Raw genomic sequence first — 25,928 nt, 5'->3', positions numbered from 1 at the left:
CTTACAGCGGCCAGATTAAATGTCCTTGACTCTGCGATTTTGTGGGGAAGGTACAGGGGAGTACCATACGCCCAGAGAACCTGTCATTGTGCCATGGGTGTGGTTGAGTCCACCGAACACATTCTCTTGACTTGCCCTTCTTATGCAGAGCTTAGACAAAATTTTATAGACCCACTTCTATGTCAATTTAGCTCCCTACCTGGAGAAAACCAGGTTTTACACTTGCTGAATAACATCACTAGAGCTATACCTTCCTTGGTGGCCAAATTTCTTTTTTTAGCTTTTAAGCGTCGCAAGACTTTAATTGATTGTATTGATATGGGGCTATCTGTTTAGCCCATTTTAGTGTTGGCTAAGCTCTAAAATCTTCTTGGATGTTTTAACTGTGTATTGACAATTGTACTTTTTTCTGACTGACGGTCGAATAAAAGGTTGATGATGATGATGACTTCCTCACATCTCCTGTTCCTGCGTTCTCCATAATAAAATTACAAACAGCAATTTATTACCTTGTTTCAGTTCTTATTTTATAGTTCTCATATATTATGCCTCGAACTTTAAATATTTTTATCAAATACTTAACTGCTTGATTTAAACATAACATTACTTCGAATTTCATCTTTATCCTTGAATTCCACTTATTCTCATATATCTTTCAACTAAATTGCTGGTGCCATATTACTTCCTTTCGTGCATTTTCTTAGCATTCATACAGCTTATAATGTTTTTGTAAATAGTCTTTAAACTTTTTCCAGTCCTCTTCCACTGTCTCTTCTCCCAGATCTCGGATTCTGCCAGTCATTTCAGCCAGCTCCATGTAGTCTATCAGTTGCGTCTGCCATTCTTCCAGTGTGGGCAAATCTTGTGTCTTCCAATATTTTGCGATGAGTATTCTTGCTGCTGTTGTTGCATACAAAAAAAAAAAAGTTCTATCCTTCTTTAACACCTTCTGGCCAACAATGCCTAAAAGGAAGGCCTCTGGTTTCTTAGGGAAGGTATACCTAAATACCTTTTTTAACTCATTATAGATCATTTCCCAGAAGGCCTTCACTCTCGGACAAGTCCACCAGAGGTGAAAGAATGTTCCTTCAGTCTCCTTACATTTCCAACATTTATTATCATACAAATGGTATATTTTTGCAAGCTTGACTGGGGTCATGTACCACCTGTATATCATTTTCATAATATTTTCTTTCAAGGCATTACAAGCCGTGAACTTCACATTGGTGGTCCATAACCTTTCCCATTCAGCAAACATAATGTTGTACCCAATGTCCTGCGCCCATTTTATCATGGCTGATTTAACTGTTTCATCCTGAGTATTCCATTTTAACAGCAAGTTGTACATTTTTGAAAGTACCTTAGTCTTAGGTTCTAACAATTCTGTTTCTAGTTTCGATTTTTCCACCTGGAAACCATTTTTTTTATCCAAGTTAAAAGTCTCCCTAATCTGAGCATAATGTAACCAATCTCGCACTTTGTCCTTTAATTTCTCCAAACTCTGCAACCTCCAAGTATCTCCAATTTTTTCTATTATTTCCCAATATTTCGGCCATTTGGCCTCCATATTGAGTCTTTTCCGAGCCTTGGCTTCCATTGGTGACAACCACCTTGGGGTCTTGTTTTCTAATAAGTCTTTATATTTTATCCAGGCATTAAATATTGTTTTCCTGACAATATGATTCCTGAAAGCTTTGTGAACCTTTACCTTGTCGTACCACAAATAAGCATGCCATCCAAAAGCATTGTTAAACCCTTCCAGATCCAGGACATCAGTGTTCTCAAGAAGTAACCAATCTTTCAGCCAGCAGAAAGCTGCAGCTTCATAGCACAACCTTAAGTCCGGCAGGGCAAACCCCCCTCTTTCCTTTGCATCAGTTAATATTTTGAATTTTATTCTGGGCTTTTTGCCCTGCCAGACAAACTTAGAAATGTCTCTCTGCCACTTTCCGAAACATTCCACCCTGTCCACAATCTGTAGGGTTTGAAACAAAAACAAAACAAAAACAGGGGGACTTCCGGGGGCGGCGCGAAACTGTAATGGCGGTCCTCTTCGAGCTCTGAAGAGGGGCTCCGCGGAAAAGGGTCGTTCGCTGCGGCATAGCGACGACCCATCAAGATAAACCACGGGTAGAGTGAGCCCGTGGCCGTGGGACTCGGCGGGCACCAGAAGCTGCTCCGAAAACACAGAAGGGACCCCGTAAGGAGACCCGGAGTGAAGGAGGGGTAGCGGTGCTGTGAGTTCATCGCTCTTTCCGCGGAAGTGAAGCCGCGCGGCTGTTACAGATGAGCGCTGATCCTTCTTCCTAAAATCAACACCAAACTGCAAGTAACATACCCGTGAGTAAAGGGGACAAAAATTTGGCAAAGAATTTCGTAAATTTGGCTGAAAGCGGGAGACGAGAAAAGGGAAGTCCGTCTTCCGACATTGCTGACAAGATCAAAGCAAAGCTTTAAAAAGCGGAAGCGCTTGAAACGGGACTTTGGGAAGCTTTAACTTTTTCGTGCTATTAAACCTGCTCTTTTTCCTGCTGAACTGAAGGTGGAAAGGGACTTTGATTATAAGAACGAGTAACGGGGGTTCTCCTCCTACCTTTCCCTCCCTTTGGGGTGATTTTTAAAGAGCCAGATCGTCGGGCTGCCGGAGAGAGAGACCGTGCTAAACTGCGGAAACAGTTGCAAACTTTGTAAAAACTTTGTTGGAGTATAACTGATACATTTGAGCAGGAAAGTTTGGATGTGATATTGTTGCAAGCACCCCTTGTGAAACTTTGTTGAACTTTAAAAGGTGCTCTGGGGAATTTTGAATCTTTGAAGGGACTGTTGGATATTGAACTTACTGAGTCGAAAAAATTTGGAACTTTAATGGCGGTCTACTTCCTTCTTTGTCTTTGAAACTTGGTGGCACTCCCCCTACAGGGCTTTCGGATTATAAAATCCTGGGAACTGACTTTTGTTTTGAATTCCACTTTACCGGTTGTTTATAATTGAATTTGTCTTTCTCATGGAACAATAGACAATTTGACCTTGAACACTGACAGATGTGTAATGAGTGGTGCAGGGAGAACAAGAGCATCTAAAGCTAAGGAATCTAAAGAGGCCAAGGAGAAAGAAAAGGAAAGAAAACCAGCACAACTTGTACAAACAACACTGACCCAAGGACGCCGATCGTCGGTTCCAGCTGTACTGGTGACCCAAAGGGAACAAGGGGAAACAACTGAGAAGTCCACTGAGGAAGATATGGCAGCAGGTGGGTCAGATACACTATTTAAACAAATATTGGAGCAATTATCAAGTTTAAACCAGAAGGTGGACGACCAGTCTTTGAAGATAGATAAAGCAACTTCCTCGATTCAAAAATTGACTGATCAAGTTTCCCAGCACACGCAAGCCATAGAGAATCTGCAAGGAGCAACAGCGGAAAATCGGGAATTGGCTGGAGAAGCAATCCAGAAAGTGGGAGCTCTACAAAAAGAAGTGGAAGAAATAAAAGGAGAAGTTAAGCCCCTGCACAAACAGGTGGGTGAACAACAAGTTTATCTGTCAATGGTGGAACTGAAAAATCGCGAGAATAACATCAAATTGAGAGGCATCCCGGAACTAGAGCAAGGAGATTTGATTGGATACTTAACACAGGAATTTTCGAAGTTCTGGGGTTTAAAGGAAGACACAGATTTTAAGATTGTCTCGGCATATAGACTGGGAAGAGTGGTAAAGAAAGATAGATCCAGAGACTGTCTGATAATTTTAAGATCAAAGGAAGAGAGGGATAAGATCCTAGGTCTTCATTTCAAAAAAGCAATTGAAATACAAGATAAAAGGGTGGAAATCTATAGAGATATCCCGAGACAGCTGTTGGATCTTAGAGCCACCTATTCAGAACTAGCAAAATTGCTGAGATACAACGCAATTCCCTACAGGTGGGAGTTTCCACAAGGATTATCTTTCACCTACAAAGAAAGGAAGGTTAAAATTAGAACACCTGAAGATAACCAAAAGTTCCTTCACGACCACGGAGAAGATCTCCAAAAAGGAGTGGATTGGCTTCCAGCTGTACCGGCACCAATATTGCCTGAAAGCGGGCCAACGCCTGCACCCTCGGGATCTGAGCAAAAGGAAGGCACACCATCTTAAGAACGTTTAAAATAGAACAGGATGTCTCTGCAGCTACTTAGCTGGAACATAAATGGCGGGAATTCTCCGGAAAAAAGAAGGAGGATATTCCATATTTTGAAAAAAGAACAATTGGATGTAATATGCCTTCAAGAAACACATGTGACTAGGCTCCACAGGAAAGTATTAATTAATAAAAGACTTGGCCAAGAATTTATCTCATCAGACAAAGTCAAAAAAAGAGGTGTTGTAATTTATGCAAAGGAGAACCTGTCACCAAAATTCTTATTTAAAGATGATCATGGAAGAATTCTCGCAATTGAAATCCAAACACAAGGGGAAAAGATTTTGATATTAGGAGTTTATGCGCCAAATGATGGAAAATCAGAATTTTATAAGAAGCTGCATGAGACAATGATGGACTATTTGGACTATTCTAATATTATCGTGATGGGAGATATGAATGGGGTGGTGTCTACAAATATGGACAAATCCCAAAATCAAAATTTAACAACAGACGGCAGACTCCCTAAAACCTTTTTTGAAATGACAGACAATATGGACTTGATTGACATTTGGAGGACAAGGAACCCCTTGGGTAAAGAAGGAACCTTCTTTTCTGAGGCCCATTTGTCATGGACACGAATCGACCAAATTTGGATATCTAGAGGGCTGGCCCCGAAAACGAGAAAAGTGGAAATCTGCCCAAAAACCTGCTCCGACCATAATGCCTTAAAAATGGAATTGAGACTTTTCCCAACTGGATCCTTCAGATGGAGAATGAATGACACCTTGCTAAGAGATCAAGAGATCGTTAAGAAGGCCCAAAAAACGCTAAAGGACTACTTTGAAATAAATTTGAATACTACGGTGGAGAAAAGAATAATCTGGGATGCAAGCAAAGCTGTAATGAGAGGGTTTCTGATACAACAGAATACAATAAAGAGAAAATTTTGGAATGGAAAAAAGGAAAAAATTCTAGAGAAAATAAGTGAAGGAGAGAAAAAGCTGAGAACTAATCCGAAGTCAAAAGAGGTGCTAAGAGAGATCAAATTCCATCAAGCACAATATTCGAAATTGATTAATCAAGAGATTGAGTGGAAAATCAAACAAATGAAGCAGAGATCGTTTGAATCAGCAAATAAATGTGGAAAGTTGCTAGCTTGGCAATTGAAAAAAAGACAAAAGCTAAATACGGTTACAAACTTGGAGATTCAAGGAAAAATAGTTCAGAAACCAGAAGAAATAAGAAAGTGCTTCCACAGATATTTCAAAGAACTTTATGCACAGGGGCCTCAGAAAGAATCGGAAATAGACCAATTCTTGAGGACAAATGGACTATCCAAAATAAGTCAAGATAAAAGATCAATGCTCAACAGTAAAATAACTCAACAGGAAATTGAAGGTGCCATCCAAAATATGCAACTTGGCAAATCTCCAGGCCCAGATGGTCTCACCTCCAAATATTATAAGACTCTGAAGGACTGTTTGACACAACCGTTGTTGGAGGTTTGCAACCAGATTATGGAGGGGAGAAAGGCACCGGAAACGTGGAAAGAAGCATTCATCACATTGATTCCCAAGTTAGAGAAGGAAAAGACTCAGCTTAAGAACTACCGTCCCATCTCACTCCTGAATGTGGATTACAAAATATTTGCAGACATTTTAGCAAGTAGACTTAAAAACGTATTAAATGAAGTAATTCACAAGGACCAAGCAGGCTTTCTCCCTGGTAGACACATGTCTGATAATACCAGGAATATTATTGATATATTGGAGCTGTTGCGAATTAGAAACACAAGGGCTGCTTTAATCTTTATTGATGCGGAGAAAGCATTTGACAACATTTCTTGGATGTTTATGAAGAAAAACTTGAAGGGGATGGGAGTGGGACGGGGGTTTGAAAATGGAATAGAAGCAATTTATTCAGAGCAAAAAGCCAAGTTGATAGTGAACAATGTGGTGTCGGATGAACTTCTAATTGAAAAAGGGACACGACTTATCCCCTCTGCTATTTATTTCTGTTCTGGAGGTATTGCTGAATATGATTAGGGAGGACCAGCTGGTGCAAGGTATAGAGGTCGGAGCGAAACAATACAAACTGAAAGCCTTTGCAGATGACCTAGTCTTGACAGTACAGGAGCCAGTATCTAGCACAAAAAGAGTTTTGGAACTTATTTTGGAGTTTGGTCGGGTGGCGGGATTTAAGTTAAACAAACAAAAAACTAAGGTTTTGGTCAAAAATCTGACACCTACAGAGATAGAGGGGTATCAGAAAGAGACAGAGCTAAGTGTGGTTAAAAAAGTGAAATACCTGGGGGTATACTTGTCCACTAAAAATTTAAACCTTTTCAAAGATAACTATGAAAAATGTTGGTTGGAAATTAAAAAAGACTTGGATATTTGGTCAAGATTGAAACTTACCTTGTCAGGCCGAATCGCAGCTATAAAGATGTGTGTTTTGCCTAAAATGCTATTCTTATTTCAGACCCTTCAGGTCGTGGACAGAATGGAATGTTTTGGAAAATGGCAGAAGGATATTTCTAAGTTTGTCTGGCAGGGCAAAAAGCCCCGAATAAAATTTAAAATATTAACCGACTCAAAAGAAAGAGGGGGGTTTGCCCTGCCGGACCTAAGGTTGTACTATGAAGCTGCAGCCTTCTGCTGGTTGAAGGATTGGTTCCTGTTGGAAAACACCGATGTCCTAGATCTGGAAGGGTTTGATAATGTGTATGGTTGGCATGCATACTTGTGGTATGACAAGGCGAAGATTCATAAATTGTTCAAAAACCATATTGTCAGAAAATCAATTTTTGCCGTCTGGATGAAGTACAAGGACTTATTAGAAAGCAAGACCCCGAGGTGGCTATCACCTGTGGAAGCCAAGATTTCTAAAAAAAAGCCCAATATGGAGGCCTACTGGCCAAAATATTGGGAACTGATTGAAAGAGTTGGAGATAATTGGAAGCTCCAAAGCCAGGACAAATTAAAAGGTAAGGTGCGAGATTGGTTACATTATGCTCAAATTCAAGAGGTATTCAAAATGGACAAAAAAGTGGGTTTCCAGTTGGAGAAATCGAAACTGGAGACGGAGTTACTAGAACCAAAGACTAAGGTACTTTCGAGGATGTATGACTTGCTGCTTAAATGGAACACACAGGATGAGACAGTTAAATCTGCTATGATAAAATGGGCACAGGATGTAGGACACAACATTATGTCTGAGGACTGGGAAAGGTTATGGAACACCGGTATGAAATTCACGGCATGTAGTGCCTTGAAAGAGAACATTATGAAAATGGTATACCGGTGGTACATGACCCCAGTCAAGTTGGCTAAAATATATCATCTTTCTGATAATAAGTGTTGGAAATGCAAGGAGGCAGAAGGGACATTCTTTCACCTCTGGTGGACCTGCCCGAAAGTAAAGGCCTTTTGGGAAATGATACATAATGAGCTGAAAAAGGTATTCAGATATACCTTTTCTAAGAAACCAGAGGCCTTTCTTCTGGGCATGGTGGACCGGAAGGTGCCAAAGAAGGACAGAACCTTGTTTATGTATGCAACCACAGCAGCTAGGATTCTTATCGCAAAGTTCTGGAAGACACCAGATTTACCCACACTGGAGGACTGGCAGATGCAGCTGATGGACTATATGGAGTTGGCAGAAATGACTGGCAGAATTCGAGATCTGAGCGAAGAAACAATGGAGGAGGACTGGAAAAAATTTAAGGACTATTTGCAAAAACATTATAAGTTGTTTGAATGTTAAGATTGCGCACGATTAAGAAACGTTATGCTTCTGCAATTTACTTTAAGTAAATGATAAAGTAAGTATTGATGGAAAAAAATGAGACAAATTAGAAACAAAATATTATGTTTATTAAGAGTGTTAAAACGAAATTACAAATTTTTGAAATTGGTAACATAATAGATACAAAGGTATAATAAGTTGGGAAATAAGATAATAAATTGCTGAACTGGTTAGAATGATGAATGCAATGCTGAGAGGATGTGAGGAGGTCCAAAAAGATGTTGAAAAAATTTTACAATGATTTTTTCTTTTTTTTCTGTTTTTCTTTATATATATAGAAAATGTTTCTTGTATATTGCCGTTTAAACAAATTTGTTCACCTATGGAAAGAAACGCAATAAAAAATTTTTATAAAAAAAATAAAAAAAAATGAAACAAAAACAACATCTTTGGCAACACATTCATCTTTATGGCAGCAATTCGGCCCAACAAGGAAAGTTTCAATCTTGACCAAATTTCCAAATCCTTTTTGATTTCTGACCAACACTTTTCATAATTGTCCTTAAATAGATTCAGATTTTTGGCAGTCATATTAACCCCTAGGTATTTCACCTTTTTAACCACATTTAAATCTGTCTCTTTCTGAAACCTTTCTGATTCCAAAGGTGTCAATTTTTTTTCCAAAACCTTGGTTTTTTACTTGTTTAATTTAAATCCCGACACCCGACCAAACTCATGAATCAATTATAGAACTCTTTTTGTACTAGATTCTGGCTCCTGTAATGTCAAAACTAGGTCATCTGCAAATGCTTTAAGTTTGTACTGTTTGGCTCCGACCTGAATTCCTTCAACCAACCAGTCCCCTCTAATCATATTCAAAAGCACCTCCAGGACCGAGATAAATAGCAAAGGGGAAATAGGGCAACCTTGTCGTGTTCCTTTTTCAATCTTAAACTCTTCTGTCACCACATTGTTAACTATCAATTTAGCTTTTTGTTCTGAATAAATTGCATCTATGCCATTTTCAACCCCCCGTCCCACTCCCATCCCTTCAAGGTTTTTCTTCATAAACTTCCATGAGATGTTGTCAAAGGCCTTCTCCGCATCTATAAAAATTAACACTGCTTTTGTATTGATATTCGTTTGCAAAAGTTCCAAAATGTCAATGATATTCCTTGTGTTATCAAACAAGTGTCTGCCTGGGAGAAAACCTGCCTGGTCTTTATGAATTACTTCATTTAACACTTTTTAAAGTCTACTTGCCAAAATATCTGCAAAGATTTTGTAATCCACATTCAGGAGCGAGATGGGACGGTAGTTCTTAAGTTGTGTCTTTTCAGTTTCCAATTTAGGTATCAATGTGATGAAAGCTTCTTTCCACGATTCCGGTGCCCTCTTCACCTCCATAATCTCGTTACAAACCACCATTAATGGTTATATCAAATAGTCTTTCAATGTCTTATAATACTTGGAGGTAAGTCCATCTGGCCCTGGAGACTTGCCTGGTTGCATATTCTGAATGGCACCTTCAATTTCTTCTTGTGTTATTTTATAATTCAAAATTGTCCTGTTTTCCTGAGATAGTTTTGGTAATCCATTTCTTTTTAAAAATTGGTCTATCTCAATCTCTTTTTGCGGCCCTTGCGTATAAAGTTGTTTAAAGTATCTCTGGAAGCACTTTCTGATTTCCTCAGGGTTCTGGATTTTTCTCCCTTCAGTCTCTAGATTTGTGACCGTATTCAATTTTTGTCTCTTTTTCAACTGCCATGCTAGCAGTTTCCCACATTTATTTGCTGATTCAAATGTCCTTTGTTTCATTAACTTAATTTTCCACTCAACTTCTTGATTTATCAGTTTAACATATTGTGCTTGGTGAAATTTAATTTCTCTCAGAGTCTCCTGTGACTTTGGTTTCAATCTTAATTTTTTCTCACCTTCTCTTATTTTCTCCAAAATCTTGTCCTTTTTCTCATTCTGTGTTCTTTTCTTTATCGTATTCTGTTGTATCAGAAACCCCCTCATAACAGCTTTACTTGCATCCCAGATTACTCTTTTTTCCACGGTGGTGTTCAAATTTATTTCAAAATAGTCTCTTAGCATCTTTTGGGCCTTCTTAATAATCTCCTGATCTCTTAACAAGGTGTCATTCATTTTCCATCTGAAGTCTCATTTCCATTTTCATAGCGTTATGGTCGGAGCAGGTTTTTGGGCAGATTTCCACTTTTCTAGTCTTAGGTGCCAGTCCTCTAGTTATCCATATTTGGTCGATTCTTGTCCATGTCAGTTGGGCTTCAGAGAAGAATGTTCCTTCTCTTCCTAGGGGGTTCTTAGTCCTCCAAATATCAATCAAGTCCATATTGTCAGTTAACTCAAAAAAAGTTTTGGGTAGTCTGCCGTCTTTTGTCAAATTTTGATTTGGGGACTTATCCATGTTTGTAGAAACCACCCCGTTCATATCTCCCATCATTATGATGTTGCTGTAGTCCAGATAGTCCAGCATTGTCTCATGCAGCTTCTTGTAAAATTCTGATTTCCCCTCGTTCGGTGCATAAATTCCCAATATCAAAAACTTTTCACCTTGAGTTTGTATCTCAAGTGCCAAAATTCTTCCTTGCTCATCTTTAAATAGGAATTTTGGTGATAGGCTCTCTTTTGCATATATCACCACTCCTCTTTTCTTAACTCGGTCCGATGAAACAAATTCTTGGCCTAGTCTCTTGTTGATTAGCACTTTTCTATGGAGCCTAGTGACATGTGTTTCCTGCAAGCAAATAATGTCCAATTGTTCTTTCTTTAATAAATGAAATATCCTTCTCCTTTTTTCCGGGGAATTACCGCCATTTATATTCCAACTGAAAAGCTGCAGAGACATCCTAGGTAAATCTGTTATTCCTTTGGTGGTGGCGTCTCTTTCTTCTGGTCCTCCGGCCCCAGAGGTGCAGGTGTTGGCAATAGTCCAGGCCCTGGAATTCCTGTGATCCCTTTCTGAAGGTCTTCTCCGTAGTCGTTCAAAAACTTTTCTTGATCCTCGGCTGTTTTAATTTTCACTTTCTTCCCTCTGAAATTAAAAGATAATCCTTGGGGAAATTCCCACCTGAAAGGAATTGAGTTACTCCTCAACAATCTTGCTAACTCTGTATAAGTAGATCTAAGGTCCAAAAGTTGTTTCGGGATGTCTTTGTAAATTTCTGCTCTCCTGTCTTGAATTACAAGTGACTTTTCGTAATGTAGGCTTAATATTTTATCTCTTTCTTGCTTGGATCTCAAAATAATCAAACAGTCTCTGGGTCTATCTTTCCTTGCCACTCTTCCCAGTCTGAAGGCACTCACGATTTTAAAGTCCTTATCTTCCTCTAGAGGCCAGAACATGGAAAATTCTTTTGTCAGATAGTCAATTAAGTCCCCTTGTTCAAGTTCTGGAATTGCCCTCAGTCTAAGGTTGTTTTCCCTATTTCGTAGTTCAATCATAGACAGGTAGGCCTGCTGTTCGCCAACCTGTTTGTATAGTGGTTTTACCTCCTCTTTTACTGCTTCAGCTTTTTGATTGGCTTCCACAGCTAATTTACGATTTTCTGTGGTGGCTTCAAGGAGGTTCCCAATTGCTTGTGCGTGCTGAGCAACTTGTTCAGTCAATTTATTGACACTGGCTGTGGTTTGATCAATTTTGGCCGAATGCTCTTCTGCCTTTTTATCCAAACTTTCCAATTTTTCCAAGATTTGGTCTAATACTGAGGCAGATCCTCCTGCAGCCATACCTTCTAGCAAAGTCTGCTCAGTTTCTACCTCTTGTGCCCCCAAAATAGCAGGGACAGATGATCTACGCGGCTGTGGAGTCAAAGTTGTTTGCGTTAATTGTTTAGCTTTAGCTTTAGCCGATCTTGTTTTCCCAAAGCCACTCATTCCACTCCTGTCTACGTGCCAAGGTCAAACCGTGTATAGTCCCATGGGAATCCACCAGTCCAGAGAGTAAACAACAAGACAGGAGAGAATAGAAACAAAAAGCAAGTCCCAGACAGCTGTAAATCCAAAGTCCTCTAGGGGGAGTTTAAAAGTATCTCGAGGGAAAGAATAAATTTGTTACTCCAAATAATGTCCAAACAGCCGTAAAAAAGACCTTCAGCTCTCTTGTAGTAAGCAGAGTTAATCCTTAATATGAAACAATGTCTCTGAAAAGTGCGAGAAACGGTATTTCAATGTATCTAGTCCAATGACGCTCAAATGTAGCAGTTCCGATAGCCGGCAATATGGATTTGATTGACATTTGGAGAATTAGGAATCCCTTGGGTAGAGAGGGAACCTTCTTTTCTGAAGCCCAAAAGACATGGACAAGAATTGACCAAATCTGGATAACTAGAGGACTGGCACCTAAGATTCGAAAGGTAGAGATCTGCCCTAAGACGTGCTCCGACCATAATGCCGTGAAAATGGAGATGAAACTAACACCAACCGGTTCCTTCAGATCGAGGATGAATGACACCTTGTTTAGAGATCAAGAGGCTATTAAGAAGGCCCAAAAAACCTTGAGAGACTATTTTGAGATAAATTTGAACACTACCGTGGAAAAAAGAGTAATCTGGGACGCAAGTAAAGCAGTTATGAGGGGGTTTCTGATTCAACAGAACTCATTAAAGAAGAGAGCTCAAAATGAGAAAAAAGAATTTTTTTTGGAAAAAATAAAAGAGGGCGAGAAGAAACTGAGAGTGAAACCCAATTCACAAGAGATTCTGAGAGAAATAAAGCTACATCAAGTGCAATATATGAAGATGATGAATCAGGAAATTGAATGGAAAATTAAACAAATGTGACAAAGGACTTTTGAATCAGCAAATAAATGTGGGAAACTGCTAGCTTGGCAGATGAAAAAAAGACAAAAGTTAAACACTATTGCTAATTTAGAGGTGGATGGAAAGAACATTCAGAATCCAGTGGAAATTAGAAAATACTTCCAGAGGTATTTTAAACAACTATATACACAAGGGCCCCAGAAAGAGTTTGACATAGACCAGTTTTTGAAAACAAATGGATTGCAAAAGATTTCTCAAGAAAATAAAATAATGTTGAACTACAAAATTACGGAACAGGAGGTAGAAGGTGCCATTCAGAATATGCAGTTGGGTAAATCTCCAGGGCCGGATGGCTTAACCTCAAAATACTATAGAACCTTGAAGGACTGGATAATTCAACCACTAAAGGAGGTTTGCAATGAAATTTTGGAGGGGGGAAAAGCGCCAGAGTCGTGGAAAGAAGCATATATTACACTTATACCGAAAACTGAGTCTGAAAAGACACAACTTAAGAACTATCGACCCATATTCCTGTTAAATGTGGATTACAAAATATTTGCTGACATTTTGGCTAAAAGGCTAAAAAAAGTACTAGGGGAAGAGATACATAAGGGCCAAGCTGGCTTTCTCCCCGGCAGACACTTGTCTGACAACACGAGGAATATAATTAACATTTTGGAGAAGTTGCAAGAGGACATTAACACTAAAGCAGTTTTAATCTTTGTGGACGCCGAGAAAGCCTTTGATAATATTTCTTGGAGTTTTATGAAGAAAAACCTTCAGGGGATGGGGGTCGGTCAAGGGTTTGAAAATGGTATAAGTGCAATTTATTCAGAACAAAAGGCTAAATTAATAGTTAACAATGTGGTGACAGAGGAATTTAAGATAGAGAAAGGGACACGACAAGGCTGCCCAATTTCCCCATTACTCTTTATTTCGGTCCTGGAGGTTTTGTTAAATATGATTAGAAGGGACCATCTGATTAAGGGTATAAAGGTCGGAGCCAAACAATATAAATTGAAAGCCTTTGCAGATGACCTAGTATTGACATTACAGGAGCCAGAACCTAGTACTAAAAGAGTATTAGAACTGATCCAAGAATTTGGCCATGTGGCAGGATTTAAGTTGAATAAGTTAAAAACTAAAGTCCTTGAGAAAAACTTAACAACGAATGAGAAAGAGAGGTTTCAGAATGAGACAGGTTTAACAGTGGTTAAGAAGGTGAAATACTTGGGGATTAATATGACAGCCAAAAATGGGAATTTATTTAAAGATAATTATGAAAAATGTTGGTCGGATGTTAAAAAGGATTTAGAAATATGGTCAAATCTGAAGCTTTCCTTGTTGGGTCGAATTGCTGCTATAAAGATGAATGTATTGCCAAGAATGCTGTTTTTGTTTCAATCACTACAAATCTTAGACAAAATGGACTGTTTCAAGAAGTGGCAGAGAGACATTTCTAGATTTGTCTGGCAGGGCAAGAAGCCCAGGATAAAATTAAAAATATTAACTGATGCAAAGGACAGAGGTGGATTTGCCCTGCCAGACTTTAAACTTTACTATGAATCAGCAGCATTCTGCTGGTTGAAGGATTGGCTGCTTCTTGAGAACACAGACATTTTGGATTTAGAAGGTTTTAACAATGTTTTTGGGTGGCATGCATACTTGTGGTACGACAAGGTTAAAGCACATAAAGCATTTAAAAACCATATTGTCAGGAAAGCATTGTTTAACATCTGGACAAGATATAAAGACTTACTTGAAAACAAAACCCCAAGGTGGTTGTCACCGATGGAGGCAAAGGCCCAGAAAAAGCTCAATATGGAGGCCAAGTGGCCGAAATATTGGGAAATTTTGGAGCAGGAAGGAGATAAACTGAAATTGCAGAGTTTTGAGAAACTAAAAGATAAAGTGCGAGACTGGCTTCACTAGTACCAAATAAGAGAGGCCTACAATTTAGATAAAAAAATTGGCTTCCAGGTGGAAAAATCAAAGTTGGAAACAGAATTGTTAGATCCTAAAACAAAGATACTTTCAAGAATGTATAACTTGCTGTTAAAATGGAACACTCAGGACGAGACGGTTAAATCTGCTATGATTAAATGGGCACAAGATGTTGGACATAACATTAAGTTTGCTGACTGGGAACAGTTGTGGACCACAGGTATAAAATTTACGGCATGTAATGCCCTAAGAGAGAATATTATGAAAATGATTTACAGGTGGTACATGACACCAGTCAAGCTTGTAAAAATCTATCATTTGCCCGATAATAAATGTTGGAAATGTAAAGAAACTGAAGGTACATTCTTTCACCTTTGGTGGACGTGCCCAAGGATTAAGGCTTTCTGGGAAATGATCTTTAATGAAATGAAAAAGGTATTTAAATATACTTTCCTGAGGAAACCAGAGGCCTTTCTTCTAGGCATTGTCGGCCAATTGGTGCCAAAGAAGGATAGAACTTTTTTTATGTATGCTACAACAGCAGCAAGATTACTTATTGCAAAGTATTGGAAGACACAAGATTTACCCACTCTGGAAGAATGGCAGATGAAGATGATGGACTATATTGAATTGGCAGAAATGACTGTTAGAATCCGAGACCAGGGAGAAGAAATGGTGGAAGAAGACTGGAAGAAATTCAAAGAATATCTGCAGAAATACTGTAAAATTAATGAATGTTAAAATGATGTTGGACTGAAAATAAGTGGTTTTGGTATTAAGGCTAATAAGAATATGTAAATATAGATAGTTATATGGATGAAAATTTACAGTTATAATAGGTTAAGAATATAGAGTAAAGATAAATGAAAGAGGGTAAGGATTTGCTGAAAGGACTTTGTAAACGGGAATACAAAAAGGGGAGGTGTGAGGAGGTCAAGGAAATAAGCAAATGAACCTAAAGATATTGAAAAATGGATTATTTCTTTTTTAAGATTTTTTTCCTTTTTTTCTACTTTTTTAACTATCTGTTTTTTTGAATTTTTTATCACACTGTTTTTCTTTTGTGTAAAATCTCAATAAATATTTTATATATAAAAAAAAGAAGGCTGATCACCGAAGAATTGAGGCTTTTGAATTATGGTGCCAGAGGAGAGTCTTGAGAGTCCTATAGACTGCAAGAAGATCAAACCTATTCATTCTGAAGGAAATCAGCCCTGAGTGCTCACTGGAAAGACAGATCGTGAAGCTGAGGCTCCAATACTTTGGCCACCTCATGAGAAGAGAAGACTCCCTGGAAAAGACTCTGATGTTGGGAAAGATGGAGGGCACAAGGAGAAGGGGACGACAGAGGACGAGATGGTGGGACAGTGTTCTTGAAGCTACCAGCATGAGTGTGACCAAACTGCGGGAGGCAGTGGAAGACAGGAGGGCCTGGCGTGCTCTGGTCCAGGGGGTCACGAAGAGGCGGACACGACTAAAGAACAACAAATGCTGCCTACCCTGAGCTACACACAGGCAGGAAAGTTACAGAAACATGACTCAGTTTGCTTCTCCAGATAGCGGAGACCAGCAAGTTACATCAGCCAAGGCTCTCTCCTTCCAAGCCCTCGAACCGCACTCGTGTTTCATGATTGTCAACTGCGGCAGACCCTGGTCAGGGGGCAGGAAGCTCATCTGGGCACAGATATCCTTGTAATCCTGGTTTCGGCGCGCTAAGCCTTCCACGTGGGCAGCAAGGTGGGAATTGACCATGCAGAAGCTGGTATTGTTGCAGACAAACCTCGCGGCCACACACCCCTTGTTACCCTGCAGGGGCGGAGCAAAGATGCCTGTTAATGAGCAAGCAGGAAAGAGGGGGAAACTGGTTGGCAGAGATTAGAAAAACAGATAGACAGACAGAAAGATAGACGTAGGGAATTCCGCTGTCAGGGTCTACTCCCCATCTTCCCCATGATGCCTGTGCCCACTGTCTCCCTCATCACTTCCTTGATGCGGCTGAGCTGGTCCTTCCTGACAAAGATGAGCACCAGCTGCACCTAGAAGATGCAAGGTACTGGGATGTCTACCAGCTCTGTTCATTGCTTGCTGTCCTGGGCCGGCTGGATGCAGATAGGAGTGGCAGGTGGCACCAACTGGGGATCCCCCAAGGGAAGAAGGCTCAGAGCCAGGGAACTGGTGGGGGGTCGTCCGAGGGAGAAGAGGGAGCAGACTGTGAGCAAGAGGAGGTGTTGGAAACTGAAGAGGCAGGAGGGCAGGAAGATTCTGTGGCAAACAGCAGCCCAGAATCCGAGGCAGAGCTGGAGGCTGGAGGCGGGGGTCAAGAGGCAGAGATCAGGCAGGCTGCTGAAGAAGCCAGGGGGTCTCCCCATCCTGCTGCGATCAGCTCCCCTCCCTGCTGGTCTCCCAGAACACAGAGAAATTAAGAGGAGGGAGCAAAGACAGGCAAGCTGTCAGAGTCTCAGGTTGCTTGGGAAGGACCAGGGGGAGGAGGAGACTTCAGAGAGTGGTGGGAGGGTAGCAACCTTCAGCCTTCACAACTACCTCACTGGGGCAAGAGCTGTTGGGAAAGGTTTCTGTGATCACGAGGCCTGCACGGCTTGGGATTCTTTGAATAAAGAACGTTGGCTTCTTTTGAATAAAACACCACTGACACCAGGTGTTTTTTCTTGCTGACCTCCTCCTCCTCCTCCTCCTCACTCCAGCTCCTGACAGCTGTCTGGCTGCTGAAGAAATGGGTGGGGTTGGGCTTACTTTCTTGTACTTGGATTTGGAACGCAAAGCCTTTTCCACAGCTGTCAGCCACTCTTGCTCCTTTGTCGAGTCCAAGTAGAAGAAAGCCTCTGTGCTCAGGTCCAGCTCCTGGAACCGAATGCCCAAGTGCCAAAGAGAAGGATGTGGAACTGCAGGAATAGGACTCCAATCGGAACAGAGGTGCTGGTTAAATATGCAAAGACAACAGGAGTGTGCAAGGGCAGGCAAGATCAGGACCAAGAACAAACAAGTAAGACCAGCCACTTCTTCCTCAGCTTAGCTATTCGGGGCCCCAAAGGAGCTTTGCTAATGAAAGAAAAAAAGCTTTTTCCTTCTATTTTTCAAGATGTGTCAGCCAGCCTGATATCTAAGCACTATCCCAGTAGCCACAGGCAACCAGAAATTCTTTGAAGGCAAGTGAGTTGGTTGATCTCTCCATTCTTCCTTCACCTGGCAACCTGGTTTCCAGGCTGGCTTTCCGGGAGCAGAAAACCACCTCTCAGATCTGCTGTGCCAAGCTTGTTTGCTAGAAGATTACCCCGTAACACCCTTCTCCTCTTTGCAAACCTCCTAGATGGCTAGCCTTCTGTGTTTCCATGCTGGCCATGAAGGAATGGGCATTCCCGACTCTGAAAACAGCACAGAAATACAGCCTGTCTAGTAAAGGGGTAAAAAGAGCAAGCTAAACAGCCTCTGTAAAACAGATTGTTTCTATTCATGACAGTAGGAGGGCAGTTATATGCACGACTGTATTCAGTACTGTTCGTGCCTGCAAAGCTTTCGGGACAGACATACTCCGACCCTTCCAACCAGTGCCCCCTAACTTCCAGCTGAAACCAGGTACCTTTTTCATACCACAAACGTTCTTCAGCGGTGAACCATGGCATCTCAAATTCCAGGGGAGCCCTGTACGATGCCAAAATTCAGTGCCCCCACGCCTCTCAACGTCTATTCAACATCACAGTTGCGGTGTCCCCTGTGGGGCCCGCAAGACTTCACGCCAGGGTGACCAAACCAGTTGCACTCCCCTAAATCCATCTAAATGTAATTGGGCTGGGGGATTTGTCCCACTTAAGTTGCACTTTATAGCTCAAGAGGGCCGCTCTGGCTGATAATAATATAGTAGCACAGGGGACGCATCACAGAACAACTTGCAAAGCAAAATGACATGTAGTTGGTCCACCACTATTGCAAGATTATTGCATCCTTCAGGAATGGTGTGTCCAGCTCCATCTGAGTCATCATCCAGGCACGCTGTGGAGCTGCATGGATGAGAGATGGGCATCTTCGGCCAGTCAGGGGTGAAGAGCTGGCAAGATCCCCTGTACTGAGCTGAAAAGCAAACTCTTTGGCCTCCGAGATCTCTCCCAACTCTCAGCAGCCCTCACTGTGAGCCATACTAGAGGAATTTTCTCCTGCTTTTGCTGAGCTACAACACAGGAGCGCACCCCCAGGGGGCCATGATGTGGTAACCCTGGCGAAGCATTGCAGAGCAACTGAGAAAGCAGAATGATGTTTGCGTGGACAGTCCATTAGAAAGCTGCACTATTATTGCATCGATAGAACATTGCAGAATACGGCCCCCCTCCAGGCAAAAACATCCGTCTGGAGGCACAGTAGCTTTCATTTCGGAGGTTGTGGTTTTACATCTTCCTATTTGTTTATTTATTTATTTATTTATTCAAAATTAATGATTTATTTCATAAAATTTATACACACCAGATGGTAAGAAACATCAAAGCCGTTTACAGAAAGATAAAACCATAAAATCAGGAAAAACCTACAGTACATTAAACGCTGAAGGGATTAAATTCACGGCATGTAATGCCTTAAGAGAGAATATTATGAAAATGATGTACAGGTGGTACATGACTCCAGTCAAGCTTGCAAAAATATATCATTTGCCCGATAATAAATGCTGGAAATGTAAATAAACTGAAGGCACATTCTTTCACCGTTGGTGGACGTGCCCAAGGATTAAGGCTTTCTGCGAAATGATCTATAATGAAATGAAAAAGATATTTAAATATACCTTTCTGAAAAAACCAGAGGCTTTTCTCCTGGGCATAGTTGGCCAATCGGTGTTAAAGAAAGATAGAACTTTCTTTATGTATGCTACAGCAGCAGCAAGAATTCTCAGTGCAAAGCACTGGAAGACACAAGATCTACCCACTCTGGAAGAATGGCAAATACAATTAATAGACTATTAATAGAGACCAGGGAGAAGAGTCGGTGGAAGAAGATTGGAGGAAATTTAAAACTTATTTACAAAAACATTGTAAAATTTTTGAATGCTGATGACGTTGAAATGAGCTGAAGGGGTTCTAGCAACAAGGTAAAATGTAAGATGGGATTGATAATAGATAAGCTAAATTGAATATGAATTTGCTGAACCAAATTTTAAAGAAAGGGATACAAAAAAGGGAGGCGTGAGGAAGTCAGGAAAATAAGTTAACTAAAGATGAGAAATTAAAAAAGAGGGAGTTTTCTTTTCTTTTATATGTGTTTTTTCTTTTTCTTTTTTGTGTTTAATGTCTGTATTTTTGTATTTTGTAATTTTGTATTTTTCTGTTTTTGTATTTTTCTGAACTTTTCTGTTGATAAAACTTAATAAAATATTTAAAAAACAACAACGCTGAAGAAGTGAATACCAGAATAGATCAGAACTCACTCCCAAGGTAAGGGGAAGAGACATGGCAGGACAGCTCACTCTATGGTGTTAACCCCTTCATGCACTAATTAGACTGAAGCATGTTGGTTATATGAGACTGGTTATCCCACACAACATGCTCTCACACAACCCATGCCCTCCAACTGAAAACCCATTTCCTGGACAATATCAACATTGTGTTTTGTGCCTGTGAACTGCACAGTGAATATTTTTATTAGAAAAGAAAACAGCCCGGTGTTTCAGCTTCTCAGAGTTGTTTTATTCAGTGCGCTGCTACAGCTTGTCACACCCAAATCCTCCAGAGGAATCTGCCAAAGTGCTTTTCCAGGCAAAAGGGGGCAGAGGGAGAGAAACCAAGAACCTCAAATTCACTAGACCAGGGATGGGGAATTGTGTGGCCCTCTAGATGTTGTTGGATTCCATCACCCCTGATCGTCGGCCATGCTGGCAGAGGCAGAAGGCCATTGCATCTGGCAATATCTGGGAGCCCACAAGATTCCCAGCCTCCGCCCTACACAAACAACCAGGCACTCAGCTGTGAGGCACGCCTCTTACCGGAGGGAGGGTCACTCCAGAGGCAGCTGTGGCATGAGGGTGCTGGATCATGCCTTTGTGGGCACATTTGAGGATTAAAGAGGACCCCCTAGGAAGCGTGCTTGGAGATCTTCCTTACCACGTGGCTCTCTGGCAAAAGCACAACAGTACTAACGGCCATATGGAACCACACCTCAAAGCTGGATCAGACTTCCCAGATCCTGTAGCCTACATCAGGAGGAAGACTGGGGCAGAGGGGTCTAGAGTGGGAGTCAGAGCTGCTGCTCTTAGGGCTGCATGTCTGAAGCATGGGCAGAAATCTTTGGGTGTGAGGTTGCGTGGGGCTGTCTCTTTGTGTTTTGCTGGTGCCAAGCCGCCAGCCAGCCAGAGGCAGGCAACCAACTGGCTTCAGGGGCAAGCTCATTTGCAAATCCGCACATGTAAAGCACATCTCCTCCCACCCACATCCAAAAAGTCCTGGGAACAATGGTTTGTTAAGGGTGCTGGGAATTCGTAGCACTGTGAAAGGAAAAGTAAGGTTCTTAGGATGCTTTGGAGGGGGTGGAATGTTGAATACACAGCGGCCACAGGGACGGACGGACACACACACACACACACACACACACACACCCCAGCATAGCTTCAACTTTTAGCACAAAAAGTCTTCAGCCAGATGTCATGAAACCCTTTGGCAGGGGCAACTTATCATTTTATTGATTTTCCATAACAATTAAAAAGGCGGCAAAACTTGCAAAGGAGTGTTGCCATTTAAACTGCTGGTGTGACGTAGGAACCGAACAAAGAAAAGGAACCAACTACCCAGAGTCTGCTTCCGATTGCCCTTGTTCTCCACCTCCCTCTATCCTAATCAGCCGCAAACAAGAGTTCAGATTTGAAAGCCTTGTTATCACCTCATTCCCTTCAATTAGCCAGCTGCTCTGGCAGATGACATCAGTTCCTTCCCGCTCCCAATATTCCTGCTCCTAACCTGGTTAGCCATAGCCCGGAAGCTGAATCTCAGGGGAACGCCTTTGGGCTGGGAAGGGCTCATCTTTTCTGGGCCTCTTCTCCCCCTCAGGCAAGGGTGCTTGGCTCCTGGCCTGTGAAATGCGCTCAAAATGTAAAGATGCCTTCTTTCCACGGAGCCAAGGGAGAAGGGTGGAATTTGTTTTACCCCCAAACCTTCCCACGTCAGAGATGCAGGAGTTGCGTCACCTCCAACTTCCTCAGGGATGAAGCAGCTGCGAAAAACAAAACATCCCACCTGGGCACAGTTTCTGAGAGAGCAACAGCAGAAGACCCAGATTCTGGCAAGATGAGCATTTGCCCAGTGGATTCTGGCCGCTCCATGAGGGCAGACAGGGGATGACTGCCCCTTCCCACTCCATCTCAGATGCAGAACACATTGGCTCTGCCACTCCTTGGCTCTGGCGCCACCTACTGTTGGCCTCCTTGCCTTCCACCCTCCCAGTCCCAATGAGCACCATCCACCCCTGGTCCAGAGGCGCAGAGCAGTAGTTAGGTGATCTTGCGCCCCGACAGAACCGTCCAGATTGCGCCCCCAGCCACGGACAAGTTAGCTCTTCTTTCTGCCTCTCCTCCACCCCCCTCCACCCATTCAATTCACCCTGGAAGTACAAGTATCGAAAAGTAAAATGTTAGAGGTCCCCCCCATAGCAATATAATTGGATTCAGCTAGCTGGTCAGTCTACTTTCGGTTTCACTCCTGGCTCCTTGTTAAATTAATGCTGCATCAGAAACTTCCCAAGCAGATATCCAAAGTTCTTTGGCATTAATGAGATGTCTCTTCTAGTCCAGGGGAGTCTTTTGATCTTCTTCCAGGAAATCAAGAGTAGACAGCCTTGATTTTCCTTTTTTCCTTTTTCCAGTCATTTCCACACAGTTAGTCATTATTAGAGTTATTAAAACCTTATTATATTAACAAATGCAATTTTTTTTAGTCTCCCTTGCTTTCCTGGTGACCTTCAGCTTAAACACAAACTGCTCTGGAGTGAGAAAAACCCATCACACTCAAAAAGCCCAGCTGGAGGAACCTGGAAGTGTGTGCGGAAGAGCAATTTTGTAGTGGCTTTGTTGCACAGGAGCACCAAGTTCACTAACTGTCTGATTCAGATTGAATCCCATTCAAAAAGAGTGCAATGGTGTGTGTTTCAGCCAGCCATTCGGCTGCTGCAACTATTCCCTGGGTGCCACCACACTGTCCTGTCTGTGTGTTTGGAAGGGAATGGGAGCTATGCTCCCCCCGGAGACACTCCACTCCTTCTTCCTTAGCTGTGCTGCTCAACAGTTGAGGCAACCTTCACAGTTCTGGGATGCCTAGGAAGCGAACCAATAGTCATGTTCATCTGTACTGGCTCAGTATGACCTATTCTGAAAGGTGCTGCCTTTCATATTCACGCCCAAGAGCCTTTCCGCTCCAGAGATCTGGGGCTCAACCCGGGATCTGCACACCAAGGCTGGAGTAAGAAAGAGTCCCAGTTGACGTGCCGGGCATCCCTGGTTCCCCCTCGGCAGTGGCAGCGGTAGCGGCAGTCTCAGCAGCCCGGAGCCAGCCTGGTAGTGCACTTGGCTCTGGCTGGCTTCAGGAGCTGCTCATTGCCCTGGCACCCACCATTTTTCCTCGCCGGAAGTCCCTATATGATGTGTCTTGTGCCGTTGAACCAATCACGCAACATTCTTTCCCTACTAATAAATCTACAACACTTAAAATATAAATCTGGGGGCCTTATATGAAATCCGGGGACATTCCAGGGACGGATTTTGTTGGGGACAGATTTGTAAATCCGGGGACTGTCCCCGGGAGACGGGGACATCTGGTAATCATTCCGTAGTAGGGCTTCTCCTGCCTTTGCCAGTATGTCAGCCTTCTCAGCCTCCTTAAAGTTCAGAAGCACTTGTACGTCTGGCCATATGGGATTGTGAGTGGAGTGGCTAGGTAGGAGAACAATAGAGTGGTATGTGTCTCCTGAAGACTCTAGTTCCGACTCGGACAAATGACTGAGAATTGTAAGTAAGCAACGAACTTCACCTTACTTTTTTCTTCGCTCACCACTCCCCTGCTTCTTACAATACTCTCCAAGGTGCATTAAGATACTTCCAATTATTGTGAATATTTCTCCTAATCTCCACTATGGGCCGTGGCAAGCGGCCAAGGGACCTGGATGAGGCAATGCCTCCCCCGAGGCCCAAACAGTCCAAGATTGACTCTTTCTTTCTTAACTGTAGCAGAAATAACGAGGAAGTTAGCTACACGGTCGAAACTCACAATCGTTTTAATCCTTTAATTGACCTCGCAGCCGACATAGAAGTGGAGGGGGTGAACTCGAAGGCAACGAATAATGCTAATGATAATGACAAAGAAGTGAGAGTCACCTCGAAGGGGGAGTCCGAGCTGGCCCAGGGCGATGGCATGGGACCCGAACATTTCCAATTAATAACCAGGACCCTGCGCTGCATCTTTAAGAGCATAAATGGAATCTCCATGCAGGTGGATAATCTCCACCAAAAGCTTGAGGCCCATTTACTAGAGCTCCAGCACAACTACACCCTGCCTCCGAGGGATTTAAAGGGACAGAGGTGTACCTCCCCTATTAGACATGAAAGTGGTACTGGTGGTCACCTCTTAAAAACTCAATTGGACTCTCAATCTCTGATTCTACAACCAAACAAAATATGTTTAACTATACGCAGTAGTGACCTCAGGTCCCCAAGGTGGAATAATCCGAGAGATGTCAAAGTTCATCTAAGGCAACTCCTTCAGATTTGGCCTCCGCTAATAGACCTCAGTTCAGTGAAACTTTTAAACTACCACCATCGGCTCCAAAACGTACTGCTCTCCTTTCAGTCACCAAAAATTCCCTCCATACTGGTTACGCGTAAAGCGTTTTTGGCCACCTGGGGCATCTTCCCAACGAGAGTCTTTAATGACACCAGGATTAAACCTCTTCTCCGTAGTATCGTACAAAAAGGTATCCGCTCGCCAGACAGGCGCGACATAGTCTTGAAACTCAAGCTGTCCACCCGGGAACCTCACCCTCCCTCTCAGCCCAAGCTGCCTGGTTTATCTACTCCAGCAACAGAGAAGCATGACCAAAGCGGGCCCAGTCATATGGCTGCCCCAGAGGAGAGGGACCTTATTTCACCCTATGGCGAGTTGCCATTAGCAGAACAGCAGGAAGTTATAAACAGGCTTGATACACTCAAGCAGCAACTTACACATGTACTTCAAGAGAAAATCTCCTCAAAACCTGGTCATAGCAACCTATTAAATCAAAGGAATGCAGTCGTGAAGGGGCTAACACCCCAGAAACCCCTGCCAAACACTGGGACTCCAATAACGGATGATATGACAGTCTGCCTGGCGGAAGCTCCTCATACACCGTCGCAACGCAGACCCCCTTCACCTCTACTAATAGATCTGCAATCAACTACCTCGTCCTCCGCCTTAATGAGCAATGCGCCAAACACCCCTCATCCTGGTAATCTGTCAATGTCCTATTCTTCTATGCCTGACCTGGAGTCCTCATTCAGTGCGGTCCAGGCAGATGACTGTATATCCTAGTCCTTTGCCAGCCAACCTCTTGTGGTAGAACCTCATTTATCCGCAACCTCTTCAAGTCAATATATAAACGTTAAGGAAGCCACTGCGCAAAGAGACAGCTCAGGTTTTATTGAAGACCCTGCTGGCCACATCAATCAAATCACCACCCCTTCGATACCATTGGCAGTATCACGCCTGGCACTGTCTCAGACCCCTGGCAATGTCTTTCCCACCAGCAACCAGAGTAACTGACTAGCACACAGTCCCCCCTCAAACTGTTTTAATGTGCTATCCTGGAATGTGGCGGGATGGACGTCCAAACAGGATGGCGGGGACATGAAAGAGTTTTTAGCGAAATTCCAGATCGTGGGTATACAAGAGACCTGGTGCTTAGACTCTTCAACCCCCCCATCCCTACTGGGCTATGATGCCTTTGTGATTCCTGCGACCAAAACACATTTGTATGGGCGCCCTAGCGGAGGCCTGGTAACATTTGTTTCACAGGAGCTTCAACTTAATACCTCTCCTCTCTTTTGGTTAGAGAGTAATTGCATTCAAACTCTGCACCTCACTAACAGCTCGGCTGGGGACTTCATATGTGTAAACTTGTACAATCCATCTACCTACTCCTCTTCTCATTCAAATCAGTTTTGGGAGGATTTAAGATTTATCCTTAATAAATCTGTGGCTGAATTTCCAAAGTCAGAGATTCTTATAATGGGGGACTTTAATGCCAGAATCGGAGCAGATATAAGCTCATTTACCGATAAGTCGCAATTATACATAGAAGAGGAGTGGTTTCCTACGTGGAATTCA

The sequence above is a fragment of the Podarcis bocagei genome (genome assembly GCF_964188305.1).
Source record: "Podarcis bocagei genome assembly, chromosome: W".
NCBI classification, from domain to species: Eukaryota; Metazoa; Chordata; class Lepidosauria; order Squamata; family Lacertidae; genus Podarcis; species Podarcis bocagei.
The sequence above is the reverse complement of the archived record's forward strand: the minus strand, read 5'-3'. Positions refer to the sequence as shown.